The 19,811-nt window shown below is 35.1% G+C and overlaps 1 protein-coding gene across 6 annotated transcripts in view; it reads right to left on the bottom strand.

The window, feature by feature from the left end:
• Positions 1–19,811, bottom strand: part of AGBL4 (AGBL carboxypeptidase 4) — a 1,466,214-nt gene that overhangs the window by 1,403,842 nt on the left and 42,561 nt on the right. The gene's annotated exons all lie outside the window — the stretch shown is intronic.

Here is a 19,811-nt window from a genome sequence, read left to right on the forward strand (position 1 = left end):
AAAATGTAGTTCATATAAACCATGAAATACTATGCAGCTATAAAAAGAACGAGATCACGTCCTTTGCAGCAACATGGGTGGAGCTGAAGGCCATTATCCTAAGCGAACTAACATAGAAACAGGAAACCAAACACCGCATGTTCAAACCTTTAAGTGGGAGCTAAACAAAGAATACATGAATACTAGGAGGGGAACAACAGACGCTGCGGCCTACTTGAGGGTGAAGGGTGGGAGAGGAGAGGGGATCAGAAAAAAATACCTAGAGGGTACTATGCTTATGACCCTGGTGCTGAAATTATCTGTACATCAAACTCCCATGACCTGCAGTTTACCTAAATAACAAACCTGCATATGTACCCCTGAACCTAAAATAAATGTTTTAAAGTAAAAATTTTTAAAAGGCAGTGTATATACATACACACAATGAAGTACTATTTACCCATAAAAAAGAATAAAATCATGTCATTTTTGGTAACATGGATAGAACTGGAAGACATTATGTTAAATGAAATATGCCAGGAACTGAAAATTAACCACCACATGTTCTCACTCATATGTGAAAGCTAAAAAAAATTTTAATCTCATAGAAGAAAAGTAGAACAGAAGTTACTAGGTGCTGGTAAGGGTAGGGAGAAGGGGAGAGATGAGAGCGATTTCATAAAGTAATAAAAAATTACAGCTAGATTAAATTCTAGTGTTCTATACCACTGTAGGATGACTATTCTTAAAAATAATATATTATACAGTATAAAATAGCAAGAAGGAGGCTATAATATGTTCCCAAAGAAACAATCAATATTTGAGATTATGGATATACTAATTACCCTGATCTAATCACCATACATTACATGTATCAAAAGATCACTGTGTATCTCATGGATAAGTACAATCATGTGCCAATTAAAATTTTTTTATTTAATTTTTAAACTTTTAAGTTGGTATTATCTCCATTTTATAGGTGACAAATGTGAAGCTCAGAAAAGGAAAGTAATTTTCAGGTCATGTAGCTCATAAGTAGGTTTGCGAGTAAGTACGTTTGCCTCTTACACACTGTGTTGTAGTACAGAAATCTAAAAGGCCACAGAATAAGTGGAGAACTTGACAATTATTACATGAATATTTGTGAGCCATATGAATATTTGTGAGCCACACTCAGTATTTAATAGAGTGTTAAGTTCAAAATGAAAAGGTAGGTGCTGAAATTGAAAATGTGTACTTGGAATAACAAAGCATCTTCTGTACCATGCTGAGGAAGATGGATTACATTGAATTTGATGAAGCGTCACCAAAGAGTTTTAGAGGCCATAGAAAGATATAATTAGATAGGCATATTGGAACGATCCATGTAGTAGAATGGGATAAAAATAGAAAATAGGTAGATTTTATAAAGTTTTAGCCTTCTTTGTACACTTATTTTAAAACTTGCTCTTGGTCAGACATGGTGGGTCATGCCTGTATTCCCAGCGCTTTGGGAGGCTGAGGCAAGAGGATCACTTGAAGCCAGGAGTTTGAGACCAGCCTGGGCAACATCTCTACAAAAAATAAATTATCTAAGTTTAGTGGTGCACACCTGTAGTGCTAGTTACCTGGGAGACTCAGGGGAGACAATCACTTTGAGCCCAGGATTTAGAGGCTGCAATAGGCTATGATCATGCCACTGTACTCCAGCCTGGGCAACAGACCAAGACACTCTCTAAAACATAAAATAAAATCATTCAATCAATCAAACTTGTTCTTTAGGACTTTTCTATTACTTTTAATACCATTACTGCTTCTACTATGACTGTTCTTTCTACCATTATTAAAAATAATTGTAATAAAAGATGCTTTGAATAGTTCAGTAAAGATAATTTTCTTGAAAAGTACGCCAATGTGCATTTTAATTAGATTCCAGAGCAATCACAGTTGCTTCAACAATCAACTAAATAATGGTTCAGTCAGTAACTAGAATATATGCAGTCTCAGGAGGAACAGGAACAGAATATACTAGTTACAACTAGTAACTAGTTGGAAAGAACAACTTTGGCACAAACAAAATAAAATTAGTTCCACAAAGGAATGGAAGATATTATAAATAGTTTCGTGTACAGCCCATTTGAAATGTTGAAAATCAACACTATCCAGAAAATATGGAAATAACTTTCTTCTCATTCTCTGGAATTCTTTTGGAGATCAAGTACTAATTATATTTTGTGTGAAAGCTTCTAAACCTCTTCTTTAGTGACTTTAGACTAGATATTTGAAAACAAGAAAGAGAAGAAGCTCAGATGCTGCTTCATGAAATACAGGGGAAAAGAAGACTACTAATTTTAACCTGCATTAAACATCTTAATGGTCTAGTAATTTTACATAATGCAGAAAAGACTAGACCTGTCCCCACAGAGTTCCCTAAGAGGGAATCATGCTGTGTAGTATAGAGTGCATGAATTCCAAGATCATCAATCCCTTCATTAAGTTGTCTAATAAAACTAATCTAAAACTCTTTTTGCTCTGACTTCCTGATAGGTTAATTTTCATGATGTCTTGTAAAGTTTTTCCATTTACTGTGGTAGTTTTAAAAGCTCCCAATTCTAGTAACAGCAGCTTACATCAGGATAAATAAAATACTTTTTCTAAGTGTGGGGCACATTTGAAAAATTGATTCTAATGGCATCATTTCATCAACTGCTTCATGATAAATTACCTCTGAGAAAGCCCATGTCATCTGCATGAAGTTATCTTAGGGAATCTTGTATTGTACCTAACCTTCCACTACATGAAATCTCAGGTAATAAAACTAATTAATTATGTTTTCATTTAATAAATATTTAGTGAAATATTACTATGGCACTGTGCTGGATGTTTAGAATACAATGGTAAGTGAAGACAAACAGTTTTTGCCTCATGAAATTCATAGCCTAGGGGGTCACACACATTTTTAGAAACAATGGATTAAAATGGATAATATAGTAATTTACTTGACAATTATTACATGAATATTTGTGAGTCACTTAAAATCACTGAATTTTAGAGCTAAAGAGGACCTATAAGATCTTCTAGTCTAACTCCCTAATCTGACAAGGGAAGAAAAGTAAGGCTCAGAGAGATAAATTGATTAAATCAAGGTCATAAAAGTAGTTACTGGTTGAGACAAGAATGAAATCCAGACTTCCCGATTGTCCAGTTGATAATTTGCATCAAATAATGACACCTTCCCCTGTGCATCAATCAAAGAGACTGGTTATCTTCTGGTTCCATCTTCCCATCACAGGCTTCTCTGGATAAAGAACATAAAACTGAATATACATATACTTCCCAAACATAGTTGTCTGTTGGGTTTTCTCAGAAATGTAAGTATGGGTCAGACTATAACAAGTAACAAAAATAATTGTATTGGAAAACTGCAACACTTACAAAGAAAATGTAAAATACAGAGGAGGAGAATCCACAGTAGTTTCCTTTTGCCCCAGATTCCCATGTGTCTTCAGTATAGTTTCTTCCTTCGTCTTGTTAAGTATGCAATCATGTAATAAAGTCAAGAGGCACAGAAGCAGTGAGTGTTTGCTAGTTGTCATCATGTCTGTTCACTCCCCTACTCCAAAGGCTAGTGCCTGAACTGGGAACACCAAAGAAGCAAAACCTAACTCTTTTTCTGTATCTCAATATTAACATGATGCTAAGGCAATTATTTGAACTGCTGCAGTACTCATCAGTTAGCTAGCTCCCAACAAAACAACTTAAGATATTCATTCAGCTTTAGTTTCAGAGTAATAAAATATTCCAACATAGGCCCACTTCAGGACCAAAGTCAGGGCAAAGGTTTCTTTTCATGTTGGATATATACCTTGCTGCCTGAGATTTCTGAAAATAACACTGAATTCAGGGTTCTGAATGTTAGAATTTATTTTTCTATCAACTACAAAGAAAAAGAACAAAAGGTTACAAAGGAAATGTTCCAACTCCCAATGAATATGTGGTACATAACTAAACTTGGCAATTTGACTATATATTCCAGGAAAGAGCAGAAATTATAATGCAGACTTTGTCACCTAAGTAAAAAGAACCATGATTTTTTTAAGCTAAATTCTCCCTTCTCCCCTCAAAAACTGTTCTTCAAAAATGCAATGGAATAATAACTAAGAGTGGAATGGAAAGCTGAGTGTCATAAGAAAAAAAAACTCATATATCTACTGGAAAAATGTTTTTTGTTTCTCATGCAAAAATAATTACAAAAGAAATTTTGAATTAAAGAAAAGGCTAACTTCAAGGGTCCAAATATCATTCATATTGTTCTCTATATTAAAATTTAATTTCTCTCATCTTGGTTGACAGAACCAAGTATGATCTTGTGCAGATTCAGGATTCTTCCTTCCAGCCTGTGATCCTACCATTGAGAATCTATCCTATAGATCAGATACCATCTACATACAATGTAATGGTGAAGAATGGAAACCTAAGTTTTGAATTAAGACAGACCTGGATTTAAGTCCTTCATCTGCCATTTACTGAATAATCTTAGGCAAGTTACTTAATCTTATTAGGCTTCAGATACTCATCTATAAAATGGAAGTAATAATACCAACTTCATACAGTTGCTGTATTAAACAGTATAATGTATGTAAAAGCCTTAACATAGTACCTGAAGACATTGTAAATGATCAAGATATTTAGCTAAAACTAAGAGTACTAGAAGTAGCAATAGTAGTGATTTTTGCTAAGATTTTTATCTCTAAGAATCTATTTTCTAGATGGCTAATATTATAATCATTGATGTCAGGAGTGTACAGAATATATGAGTCCAACCATTCTTTTCTCTGTGCTTTATTAGATACCGTAATATTCATTGATTAAACAGTTATTACAGAAATCATCCATTTTAAGATGACTTAACAGTAGATAATTATCTATTAGATTTTAAAACAATGTATTATGTCATTAAAAAATGAGTAAGTCTCCATTTCTTTAATATAGAACCTGATTTCAAAATTGATATTCAAGTCCAGGAAAAAAAATGTTCTAGAAAAAAGTCCAAACATTCAAAATGATTATTATTGACTATGGTGAAGATGATTTTAACTGACCTCTCCCACACATTCATTTAGGACATTAGATCATTTTTATTTATAATTTAAAGTGAAAAGCCTGAACAGTTGAATATGAACATAAAACATATTTTACTATAAAGAACAAATTAAACAAGTATGTAACTGTTGATTAGTTATTAGAAAGAGCAAAAGCTTTGGAGCTAGACAAACCTGAATTTCAAAACCCACATGAGTACATATTGTATCCATGATTGGGCAAGTTACCTAACCTCTTTATGCTATTACTATTGAAATTATTACATTATTATCAGGCTAATAATAAGAAGATCCAACTCCATGGAAATCAATGATTGTCTCCTATCAATTGTTCACAAACCCATGCTCTCTAGGTGAGCACCTACGTATGCATACATACATGACACAGACCATGCCCATGTACTTATGTAATTACCTTCAGTGTGACCCAAGACTACGATGCTTTACCTTGCTTATCCTCACTCTGGTTTTCTTCATTAAGAAAACAGTGTGGCAATTCCTCAAGGATCTAGAACTAGAAATACCATTTGACCCATCCATCCCATTACTGGGTATATACCCAGAGGATTATAAATCATGCTGCTATAAAGACACATGCATACGTATGTTTATTGCAGCACAATTCACAATAGCAAAGACTTGGAATTAACCCAAATGTCCATCAGTGACAGACTGGATTAAGAAATAGTGGCACATATACACCATGGAATACTATGCAGCCATTAAAAAGGATGAGTTCATGTCTTTGTAGGGACATGGATGCAGCTGGAAATCATCATTCTCAGCAAACTATCACAAGAGCAGAAAACCAAACACCACATCTTCTCACTCATAGGTGGGAATTGAACAATGAGATCACTTGGACACAGGAAGGGGAACATCACACACTGGGGCCTATTGTGGGGAGGGCGGGGGAGGGTAGCATTAGGAGATATACCTAATGTAAATGATGAGTTAATAGGTGCAGCACATCAACATGGCACATATGTATACATATACACATGTATACATATGTAACAAACCTGCACGTTGTGCACATGTACCCTAGAACTTAAAGTATAATAAAAAAAAAATGGCCACTCAAGCCCTGATTTTCAGCTACAGGAAAGCAGAGAGCTGAGAAGAGGCATGAGTAGAAAGCATCACATCCATCTTATCACACAAGACTATCAGGCAAACTGGCACTCAATCCTTTTCATGTAACCTCTTCATAGTGATGGTCCCTTTTCCCCAAATACATTTAATTGAACTATGAGTTCTGAAACCTCCAAGCAAGTAAACAAAACCCATATAACCAAAATAAAGACATTGAGTACCACTTACCCTCCTTTTCTAGGTCCCAATAAACCATTTGGTTACTAAGTCATCTACTGTATAAAGATTAATATAAATAGCAAAAGTTATACATATTCTCAGATAACTATGATGTCACTATCCAACCTTTCTATAGGAAAGATTGCACATTGCAAAGCAGTTATGAGATCACAAAAAGGGCCAATATAACAGGGAAGTTGGGCTGCTTCTTTGACAGCTTTGTTTAGCGACTGGACAATTCTACAATAAATAATTTTATTAAATTTTTTTCATTATTGAAGCCATATGTGTTCATTCAAGGCAATTTGGAAAGCAAAATAATAATAATAATAATTCAACCAGAGCCCCATTAGTCTATTACAATGATTTTTGGTTTTTTGTTTGTTTGTTTGTTTGTTTGTTTTGGAGACAGAGTCTTGCTCTGTCACCCAGCCTGGTGTGCAGTGGTGCGATCTCGGCTTACTGCAAGCTCTGCCTCCCAAGTTCACGCCATTCTGCTGCCTCAGCCTCCCAAGTAGCTGGAACTGCAGGCATCCGCCACCATGTCTGGCTAATTTTTTTGTATTTTTAGTGGAGACGGGGTTTTGCCATATTAGCCAGGATGGTCTCAATCTCCTGACCTCGTGATCCACCTGCCTCAGCCTCCCAAAGTGCTGAGATTACAGGCAGGAGCCACTGTGCCCGGCCTACAATAATTTTTAATAATTTGGTGTATTTCTTTTCTAAGTTTCTAAGCAGAGAGTTATATTTTTACATAATTGTAATTACTTGACAAAAAATTGTATCCTACTTCTGCATCTAACTTAAGTACATCACATATTAACACTAGCTTTTCAAAAATGAACATTTTAATAAATGCATAAAATTCTAGCAAGTTCTATAGTGTTCTTAACTATCCTGCTATTATTCCTTTCTGTAAATGCTGCTGCTGAAAACTCAAAATACACAGAGAGACAGCACAGAGTGGTGATTAAACATGCAGACACTAGTACCAAATTTCAGACATCAAACCCCACCATCTCCACTTAGCAGTGAAACAGTGTGAAAATTTCTTAACTTTTCTGCTTGTCAGTTTAATCTAGTATAAAAAGGGAGTGAGGAGGAGGATAATACAGTGTATCTATATCATTAAGTGTCTTGTAAATATTATGTAAAGGGTTATGAACAACACGAGTACAAAGCAACCACTCAGTAAGTATTAACTATTATCATAAAGCCTTTTACTTATTCATGATTATTTTCTTAAAGTAGATTTTCAGAAATGGAATTACTGAGCCAATGAGTGTAAACAACTTTATGATTCTTGATAGAATTGCCAAACTGCTATCTAAAAAGATTATACTGTTGGACATTTGGGTTGGTTCCAAGTCTTTGCTATTGTGAATAGTGCCGCAATAAACATACATGTACATGTATCTTTACAGTAGAATGATTTACAATCCTTTGGATATATACCCAGTAATGGGATTGCTGGGTCACATGGTATTTCTTGTTCTAGATCCTTAAGGAATCGCCACACCGACTTCCACAATGGTTGAACTAATTTACACTCCCACCAACAGTGTAAAAGCATTCCTATTTCTCCACATCCTCTCCAGCACCTGTTGTTTCCTGACTTCTAATGATCGCCATTCTAACTGGAGTGAGATGATATCTCATTGTGGTTTTGATTTGCATTTCTCTAATAACCAGTGAACCCAAATGTCCATCAATAATAGACTGGATAAAGAAAATATGGCACATATACACCACGGAATACTATGCAGCCATAAAAAAGGATGGGTTAATTTCCTTTGCAGGGACATGGATGAAGCTGGAAACCATCATTCTCAGCAAACTATCACAAGAACAGAAAACCAAATACTGCATGTTCTCACTCATAAGTGGAAGCTGAAGAATGAGAACACACGGACATAGGGAGGGGAACATCACACACCAGGGCCTGTCAGGAGGTGGGGGTCTAGGGGAAGGATAACATTAGGAGAAATACCTAACGTAGGTGACAGATGGATGGGTGCAGCAAACCACCATGCCATGTGTATACCTATGTAACAAAACTGCACATTCTGCACATATATCCCAAAACTTAAAGTATAATCAGAAAATTAATTAAAAAATAAAGATTATACTGTTAATTTATACTACAGCCAGAAATATATGAGACCATCCTAACAAGCTTGAAGCCTTAATACGCATTTCATTTTTGCTAACTCCATAGAGTAAACATCTTGGTTTTGGTTTAAATTACATTTCTTTTATTACTAATAAGGCAGAGAACTATGCCATACTGCTGACTACTTATATTTATTCTTTTGTAATTGCTGGGTATAGACTTTTCATGGTTTTTTCAAGAACGTGGGATATACTTTATTTTTCTAAGATTCATCAGGGCCGGGCGTGGTGGCTCATGCCCGTAATTCCAACACTTTGGGAGGCCGAGGCAGGTGGATCACCTGAAGTCAAGAGTTCAAGACCAGCCTGACCAACATGGTGAAACCCCATCTCAACTAAAATACAAAAATTAGCCGGGCATGATGGCAGGTGCCTGTAATCTCAGCTACTCGGGAGGCTGAGACAGGAGAATCACTTGAACCCAGGAGGCGGAGGTTCCAGTGAGCCAAGATCGTGCCATCGCACTCCGGCCTGGGCACAAAGAGGGAGACTGTGTCTCAAAAAAAAACAAAAAATCACCATTTCCTTGAAAAAAATCTATCATGGCTCAACAAAATAGTATTTTTAAAGCATTGGACATAAAAGTAGTCTTGCACATTCACATACATACACAAATGCAATGATTTTCTGCATTTTTCACACAGAAAAATGATTTGGGGCAGTGACATGTTTTCAAATATTTACATACACAGAGTGAAAGCCAATTCTATGTGACTTTATTTACAGTGCACTTGTGATTTTTCCAAAAACTATCAACTCGCTTACCCATTCTAATGTTTTGGCAGAACTAAAAATTGCCTTTCATTATGCATTTTTACCTTCTTTCTTAATGTCAGAATCTTGGATAGCATGCCTACTAAAATATTTATTTCCCAGCCTCTACTGCAGCTAAGTTTCTCCAGGTAATTAAGTTCTAGCCAATTAAATGCAAATAGAAGTTTTGATTCTGAATTCCTAGAATTCTTTAAAAGAGAAAGAGCAAGTATTCTATTGTCCATTCTTTCCTGCCTCATTCGGCTTCCAGTTTGGAACATGAAAGGGATGACTAGAGCTCCAACAGCCATCTTCGATGGCATGAAGGCCAGCATAGCATAGTAAGAAAAAAGGAGCCTTAGTCTCTCATGACAAAGTGACACTGTATAACTAGCTCTGAGTTACCTAACTCTAGACTTCTTTTACATTAGAGAGAAATAAACGTCTGTGGTTTTAATGATTGTTATTTTAAGGTTTTCTGTCATATACAGCCAAAACATAACCCAAGCTGACACGCATGACCAAAATGCATCTGTATTTGCTTTTAAATAGCATGACTTGTCTTTCTAGTAACATATAAGTACTCAGAAATGTGGACTGACAAGCAACAGTATTTGAATTCACAGAGCACACCTACATTAAACTATCAATAGGAAAGAGGTTGACGAGTTTCTTGGTTAAAATAAGAATAGTATTTCTTTTAAACCACTTTATTGAGGTATTACTGACATACAAAAAGCTATACATATTTAATGTATACAACTCGATGAGTTGGAGCTAAGTACATATTCATGAAACCATCATCATAAATCTATGCCACAAACATATCCATCACCTCCAAAAGTTTGCTCCTGCCCTCTTTGTGTGTATGTATGTGTGGTATGTGTGTGGGTGTGGGTGTGGGTGTGGGGGGGTGTGTGTGTGTGTATGATACAGACACTTAACATAAGATCTATTCTCTTGGCATATTTCTAAGTATATAACACAGTATTATTAACTATAGACATTATGCTATACAGTATATCTCTAGGACTTATTCATCTGGCATAACTAAAACTTTTTACCCTTAACTAATATCTCCCCATTTCCCCCTCCCCACATCCCCTGGCAACCACCACCTACTATCTGCTTCTATGGCTTCTACTATTTTACTTCATTTAAGTGGTATTATGAAGTATGAGTTTTTCTGTGTTTGGCTTATTTTATTTAGCATAATGTCCTTCATTCAGGTTCATCCATGTTGTTGCAAATAGATTTCCTTCTCTTTTAAAAAGCTGAATAATACTCCATTGTATGAATATACTACATTTTCTTTATCTATTCATCCACTGATAGACATTTAAGCTGCTCACCTTGACTGTCGTGAATAATGATTCAATGAACATGGGAGTGCAGATATCTCTTCAAGATTCTGATTTGAAGCTGTCATAGTCAATACAGTATGGTTACTGGCATAAAAACACAGACACACAGACCAACAGAACAGAACAGAGAACCCAGAAATAAACACACACATACATGGTAATTCATCTTTGACAAGGGTACCAAGAATACACAATGGGGAAAGAGTAGTTTCCTCAATAGATAGTGTTGAGAAAATTGGATATCCACATGCAAAAGAATGAAATTGGACGCTTATCTTACACCATACGCAAAAATTAACCCAAAAGTGGAGTAAAGACTTAAACGTAAGTCCTGAAACATAAAATACCAACAAGAAAACATAAGGGAAAAGCTTCTTGCCATTTGTCTTGACAATGATTTCTAGGATCTGACACCAAAAACATGAGCAACAAAAGGAAAAACAGACAAATAGGACTACATAAAACCAAAAAGCTCCTGAACAGCAAAGGAAATATTCAACAGAATGAAAAGGCAACCTATGGCATAGGAAAAAATATTTGCAAACCAAATATCTAATAAAGGATTAATATCAAAATATATAAATAATGGCTACAACTCAATAGTGAAAAAACAAATAATCCCATTTAAAAGTGTGCAAAAGAAATGAATAGCCATTTCACCAAAGACATCCAAATGGGTAACAGTTATAAGAAAAGGTGCCTGTCTAACATGGTGAAGCACCATCTCTACTAAAACTACAAAAATTAGCCAGGTATGGTGGTGCACACCTATAATCCCAGCTACTCAGGAGGCTGAGGCAGGAGAATCGCTTGAACCAAGGAGGTGGAGGTTGCAGTGAGTGGAGATCGCACCATGGCACTCCAGCCTGGGTGACAGAGCAAGACTCAGACTCAAAAAAACACACACAAAAACAAACAAACAAACAAAACCGAAACGGTGCTCAACATCATAAATCATCAGGGAAATGCAAGTCAAAACGACGATGAGCTATCACCTCAACTCTCCAAATCATTTCCTAAGCTATAATGTGACAGCAAGCTAATTTTAAAAGTTATACAACTCCTTGAAACTATTCATCTCTAATCAAGTGTAGGCCTCTTTAACACAGGGACTGAGTATTATTTGCCTTTTATCTCCTTGTCCTGATACAAAGTAGGCGAAGTTGAATGAGTGTGAGGATGCTACAGAAATTTACTACATTAAAGTATTGGATTATTTAAACATAATTGATAAAATTTTTGAACACATTACAGAAGTTCCCCTTTATCTGTAGTTTCACTTTTTGGCGTTTCAGTTACCCTGTCAACCTTAGTCCAAAAATATTAAATGGAAAATTCCAGAAACAATTTATAAGTTTTAAATTACATGCTCTTTGAGTAGCATAATGATATCTTGCACAGTCCCACGCTGTCCTACCTGGAACATGAATCATCCCTTTATCTAGCATACCCATACTATTATATGTTACCCGCCCATTAGTCACTTAGTAGTTATCTCAGGTATCAGATCCATTGTTGCAGTATCACAGTACTTGTGTTCAAGCAATCTTTATTTTACTTAATAATGGTTCCAAAGCACAAGAATAGTGATGCTGGTAATTCAGATAAAAAGAAGTCATAAAATGCCAAAAAGAAGTCATAAAGAGCTTCCTTTAAGTAAAAAGGTGAAAATTCTCAACTTAATAAGGAAAGAAAAAAGAAATCACATGGTGAGGTCACTAAGAATTGCGGGAAGAAGGAATCTTCCAGGTGAAACTATGAAGAGAAAAAGAAATTTGAGCTAATTTTGCTGTCACACCTTAAACTACAAAGGATACAGCCACAATGTGTGATAAATGCTTAGTTAAGATGGAAAAGGCATTAAGTTTGTGAGTGGAAGAAATGAAAAGAAAAAAAAAAAACATGTTCCAATTGATGGCAACGTTTCACGAGAAAGTACTAAGCCTATATGAAGACTTCACCAAGGGATTCCCTGAAATGAATGACACAGAGCCATTCACTTCATCTCATCATCTTACAAGCATTTTTGAAAATTTTATTTATTTTTATATATTTAAGGAGTACAAGTGCAGGTTTTTTACATGCATATATTGCCTACTGGTGAAGTTGGGCTTTTAGTGTACTCATCACCCTAACAGTGAACATTGTACCCAACTGGCAGTTTTCAACCCTCACAACCCCCCGCCAACCCTTTCCACTTTTCATAGTCTCCAATGTCTATTATTCCACTCTGTACATCCATGCGTACCCACTGTTTAGTCCCCACTAATAAGTTAGAACCCACTGTATTTGATATTTTGTTTTCTGAGTTATTTCACTGAGAATAATGGCCTACAGTTCCATCAATGTTGCTGCAAAAGACACGATTTCATTCTTTTTATGGCTGAGTAGTAATCCACGCTCTTCAAGAAACCAAGATGGGAGGATTGCTTAGGCCTAGGAGTTCAAGATCACAGACATTTTATAATCTCACGCCATCACAAGAAGGGTGAGTATAGTACAATTAGACATTTTGAGAAAGAGACAACACTCATATAACTTTTATTACAGTTTATTGTTATAAGTGTTCTATCTTATTATTGTTGTTGTTAATCCCTTACTGTGCCTAATTTATAAACTAAACTTTATTGTAGGTATGTATGTAAAAGAGAAAAACATAGTGTATATAGGGTTCAATACTATCCATGCTTCGGACATCCACTGGGGGTCTTAGAACATATCCCCCACAGATAAAGGGGGACTACTGTATATATGTTCTAAATACTTCACATTTAGTACATTGCTTAATCTTCACAATAACTCTATAAAGTAAATAACATTATCTCCATTTTATAGAGGAGGAAATCAGGCCCAGAGAGGTTACTAACCTGCCCAAGATCACATGGCCATTAAGTGACAGAACCAAGATCTGAAGTGAAAACCACCACCTGATAGTGGTGCACAGGGCCACTGCCAGCCCATAAGGTGCCTTTGTATGAATTAGAGACAGGTGCCCTTTGAATGGATACAGATCTTTGCCAGGGTTCACAGGTTGGCAAGCCAAACACAAGCTAGGTTTTAGCCCTTACTCACCCCTTGTCTGCAACCCCTTGTAAAGTAAACCACCTGCACAACCATAAACAGCAGCCCTGGTGTAACAGGTTGGCTAATAAACTGATCATAATTCCAATCATTTAGAGCTGTGCTGTTTAATATGGTAGCTACTACATACCTGTGACTATTTAAATTTAAAATTCAGTTCCTCAGTCACAATGGCCACCCTTCAAATGCTCAATAGCTACACATGGCTAGCAGCTACTGTGTTAGATAGTTCAGATACAGTAGATCATTTCCATAATTGCAGAAAAATTATTTGGGAAATACTAATTTAGAGTATACATGTAAGAGTATGAGAATGTTTTAAAATATTATACCTGATTTCTCTATTTTACATATATGTAATTATATATTGTTATATATGGATTATCTATTATAAACATATATTATATATCATAAATATATGGTATATCAATGATATTGTATATTATATAGAAATGATATTGTTATATATCATTATATTATATATTGTATATCATTATATATATGACCTATACAATCATTTACATTTCTATCTTGTATTCCTAAGAGCATTACAGAAAGTGCCCTGCATAGGACAAGGATTTTTTAATGATACTTTAACATGATTTTATTGAATTTTCAGTGTACTGAGGATTTTAACAGAGTGGAGGAAGGGAATAAGAGATATTTAAAAGTACTACACAGTGGAGAAATAATTATTTATTGGAACACTAAAACAAATGAGTAGAACAAAATTATTCATGAAAGAAAGACAACTTTCTTATTACTACTTTTAACTTCTATATATTACTTGCAAGAATATGTCTTATGAAGGCATCTTAAGTGGACTCTTTAAAACACATTTTTGAGATTTGATTAGACTCTTAAAAAGAATATTAGATAGGAGACCTATGATACATAAGAAAGTTTCATTGCTTTCAACTTAGTGCTTCATACTACCAGAAACACGTAGACAAGTTAGAGGAAGCTCAATGAGGGGAAACAGAATTGATTGTGAGAAAAAATGAGAGTGACTTATGAGAAAATATTAATCAATAAAATATGTATGGTAAAACCAGGTGATTTATAAAAGACCATAATAACTAAATACAAATAAATGGAGGACATCAACTTTAAGGAAATGTTTAGCAATGATGAGAGGTTATGACTTAGACAAAGCCACTGAAATAAATGAGGCCAAATATAAGAGAACTTCAAGGAATAGATTTCAGAAAGCAATATTTATTCTCAAGCGGGGAAATAGTCTTTCTTCAGCTGGTAAGTGGCAAGAGCAGTGTGTATTTCTTAGCACTGCATTTTTAAAAATCAAAGTATTAATAAACCCTAGGAACAGAAATCTGGTACTGATGATGTAGCATTCTATTTTCTTTTAACTGTAGTTCTCATGATGCTATAACATGTCATCATCTTTTTCTAGAAATGATTTTCATGACCCTAATAGGATATCTCCAAAGAGATAAACTAACAGGTTTTCTCCTAGAAGGAAGTAACATGTGTGCTGATGGAGTTCATTCAGAAAGAAGTTCACACTTACTCCTACTATCCTCTCCAATATCCACCTCCTCGTTGAATTCTTTTGACATTTTATTTTTAAATACATATGCTTTAAATTTTTAAGGGAAAAAACACTGGAAAGAAAGAATGAAGTTCACAAAACCTGGAAAAAATAAATACGCAGGAAATATTTTTGTAAACATCTAAACCTGTATAGAAGTCTACATCATACACTATATACATTTTTAATAAAAGCATTCCAATACATTTTTAATAAAAGTATTCCATATTTCACAGATTCCAAAGATATCAAATGATGTGGTAGTTGCTATAGAAACTATTCTCTTTTAATGAAACTAAGATTAAATAACTGCATAAAACAAATTCAAATTTGAAATGCAATTACTATTCTAAAGCATATTTACATATTTGATTTTATAATGGTTACAGAAAATAAGATAAAATATTAAGAATACCTTTTACATTGCAAAATCAGTGGCAGTTATAAACTTAATTGCAACTCTGCCCTTAAATACAGTAGTGTTGGGTATAATGAAATTCTATTTCATAATAAAATCTCATACAAACTCTGTACCATTCGACTGCTTGGAAAAGCACTAATTTGCATGCAGTGAAAACAGTTCTGCAAATTTACCACTTTGCATAAATGGTGTAAATTCAGGGCACGTATAAAAAATTCCCCAAAGGCTTGAGTACATCAGATCAATGTTCAGAAAACGGCCAGCAAGTAACCAATGGAATTCCACAGCAAGTGACTTGACATAATAGTCAGGAAAGGTTCTACCTATCTAAAATTATAACACTTCCTCCCAGCCTACAGAGCTAAGATCCAGACTCTTGAGGTTTGCACACTCCTGTCTTACCACTTGCCATATTGGAAATATCACAGAATTTGTAATCAAAGAGACCACATTTGAAATCCTAGCTCTAATATTTACACTCTATAATATTTTAAGCAAGATACTCAACCCCTCTAAACCTATAAAACAAAGATAATACCTACCTCATAAGATCAATGAAAGATTAACAATATTTTGTCTATAATGCCTAGCATGGTTTCTGCACATTTGGTGCTCACTGCCTGATAGCTTCTGTTATTATCATTACTACTACTAAGACCATTATTGTTCCTACTACTGCTGCTGCAAGTACTAAAACAAAAAGTAAAGCCATGGTAACTTTTTTTGACTTTTGTTTCTTATATTTAACATGTCTTCAGTCTTCCTAATGCATGCATTGAAAGGCAGGGTAAGGGGTGTCAGTTGTGTCTGTTTAAGAGAACTGGCTTGAATCTAGCTGTGAAGCTGACCTACCTGGGCTCACCCCAGCGACCTGCTAATTTCACCAGATCCTTCTATGTGACACATTAGAGGAGACAAACAGGCTTCATTTTGGAAGGGCTTCTGAAAATGGAGCCAACTAACAACTAGAATTTCTCATTATTTGTCTTTTTAATTTGAATTGTAGAATTTTTGTTCATTTATTCTTTCCTCAGACAAGTCTTCCCAGATCATCTTTTCTATGTTGAAGCATATGCATAGCACTTTTCTCAATGTATTTGGTATTCTAGTAGATTGGTCGCATTATTGGCCCATATCAATGGCTTCCCTGTACCCATGCCTTTTGGGGGTTAAAATGAATATTGATATAAATAACTACACTAGATAGATATTGATAAGTATCCTAGTAGAGATTATAAATAAAATACCATGATAGTTCGAAAAAGGGAAACTATCTCTAACAAAGAAAATCACTGGGTGGCCAATTTTTCTCATCTTTGTAATTCAGGTAAAACTGTCCTCAGTTTTGGAAACCCTGAGCCATTTTCTTATTAAGTATAGAGAATACTTTCTCCTGTAGTATTACTGCTTGAAAAGCTCAAAATAAAGTACCTCCAGATTTACTTAAACTTGTGCTACAAAATTTCATCAGCATCACAGAGCTTTGTAATGACGTCAAACAATCCTTTAAAGAATATAAAATTCCTACGCTACTTTGTAATTTTAACAAGCAAAACATAGATATATATATGTTTTAAAATACTGATAGGCAGCTCCACTCTTCTCCATCCCTGACCCAGTCCTCTTTCAACCATTTCTGACTTCAGTTCTCCTAAAACGATCTCCTCCATATCTCTAAATAGTATGTATCCATCTCAATTTCTTAACTTATCAATTTAGATGATACATTGTGATGATATCCTTCTGTCAAAGATTAGACTTTAGCCAATTTACTCAATATACACACATACCTCCCTCTGCCAATATTTTTATAAGTTGCCTTTATAAACATAAATATTAACTCATATTTCTAATTCTTGTTTCTTAACACTAATAGCTTTTCCAACTCTCTTCACTGTCAGATGAAGATAACATTGTCCTTATTCTTCCCTCTATCTTTCATTCACTTCACCTCCCATCTTCCATGAGCTTCACCTCCCTTCTTCCATGGGCTTCACCTCCCGTCTTCCATGGGCTTCACCTCCCGTCTTCCATGGGCTTCACCTCGCGTCTTCCACAGGCTTCACCTCCCGTCTTCCATGAGCTTCATCTGCCGTCTTCCGTGAGTTTCACCTCCCATCTTCCATGGGCTTCACCTCCCATCTTCCATGAGCTTCACCTCCCTTCTTCCGTGGGCTTCACCTCCCGTCTTCCGTGGGCTTCGCCTCCCTTCTTCCATGGGCTTCGCCTCCCTTCTTCCGTGGGCTTCACCTCCCGTCTTCCATGGCCTTCACCTCCCATCTTCCTTGGGTTTCACCTCCCATCTTCCACGAGCTTCAACTCTCATTTTACACTATTCTACTTTTATATCATCTTCTGTAGACATAATACAAATTCATGCTATGTCTAAAAGTTGATTATAAATCAATCGACACCATTTAAAACAGAAAAATAGTCCACTGCAGGACCAGACAGTATGTTAGAATAGCATTTCCTTTTTTATGGCTCCAATGCCACAGCCCATAGACCATCTGAAGGAGAATATTTTTTGTGTAACAGTAAAATGTGTTCTCTTTTCTCACCCTCCAACAATTGCTTTAAATAATACCACATTTTATTTCACTTCATTTTAAAATATTACTTGTGCTACATTTATTTTATTTCTGCTGTTTTCAGTTGGCTTTCTAATTTTTCTCACAAAAAAAAAAACACACACAAAACTTCAGCCTATCCATCCACTGCATAGATGGTTAGGGATATTCCTTTTTTCTTCAAAGGTATTTTTCCAATAACCTTCTATCTTTCTGCTCTAATCAGGACTGATCATGATTAGGCCTGCTGCCTAGCCATTATCTTCCATTTTTCTTTCACTATCATCTGAGAGTAAATCTACTTTTCTCTTTCTGCATATTCTCTTTAATTCTGCTGGTATATATCCTTAAGCAACTTTTGAGATAAGATGTCTCAAAGATACACATTCTGATTTCCAACGTGCCTGAAAATGACTTTATTGTCAAATTTGACTGAAAATTTGGCTTGACATAGAATTCTAGGTTGAAAATAATTTCTTTTGGAACTTTGATGGCCACTGCTTTTTGTTTATACACACACAAACACACACACAAATAATTGGTCAGATGCAGTGGCTCATAGCTGTAATCCTAGAACTTTGGGAGGCCAAGGCAGGAGGATTGCTTGAAGCCAGGAATTTGAGACCAGTCTGGGCAACATAGCAAGACCCTGTCTTTACAAAAAAAAAAAAAAAATAGCCAGGTATAGTAGTATGTACTTGTAGTCCCAGCTACTTGGGAGACTGAGGCCAGAGGATCACTTGGGCCCAGAAGTTGAAGACTGCAGTAAGCTATGATTGTGCCACTGCCCTCTAGCCTAGGCAACAGAGAGAGACCCTATCACTAAAATAAACAAGAAAAATAATTATTTCAGGGTTGTTTATAAAAGGTACAACTGTGAAGCCCTAAATGCCCATCAATAGGGACCATTTAAAATAGTAGTTACCGTAGTTGTAGTATATCCAAACTATAGAGAACTTTCAGTCATAAACATGATTACAATGTAAGAATATGGAAAGATACTCAAAATAAACAAGTAAATGTTTTCCAGAAACTAGTTACAAATGAGTACACATATACCATTTTAGTTAAAATGTACATTTTAAGATATACTGTGTATACACATACAGACACTTATATGCATGGGTAAAGGAATAGAAGAATATATACCAAAATATTAACAGTGGTTATACTAAAGAAAATGTATTTTGGGTGACTTTATTTTATTCATATTTTCTGTATTATCTAAATTTTTAACAAAACACATGTGAGCCATTAGAAAGCTCAAAAAATAACATACGGTTGGCCCTTGAACAACATGGGTTTGGACTGTGTGGGTACAATACACACAGATTTTTTTCAGTAAGTATATTGAAAATTTTTTTGAAGATTTGTGACAGTTTTTTAAAAACCTATAGATGAACAATGTGGCCTAGACTATTTTTTAAATTAAGAAAAAGGTATGCCATTAATGCATAAAATATAAGTAGATACAAGTATCTTTTATAATTTACTACCATAAAATATATACAAATTTGTTATAAA

Source organism: Macaca thibetana, chromosome 1, assembly GCF_024542745.1.
Source record: "Macaca thibetana thibetana isolate TM-01 chromosome 1, ASM2454274v1, whole genome shotgun sequence".
Taxonomy (NCBI): Eukaryota; Metazoa; Chordata; class Mammalia; order Primates; family Cercopithecidae; genus Macaca; species Macaca thibetana.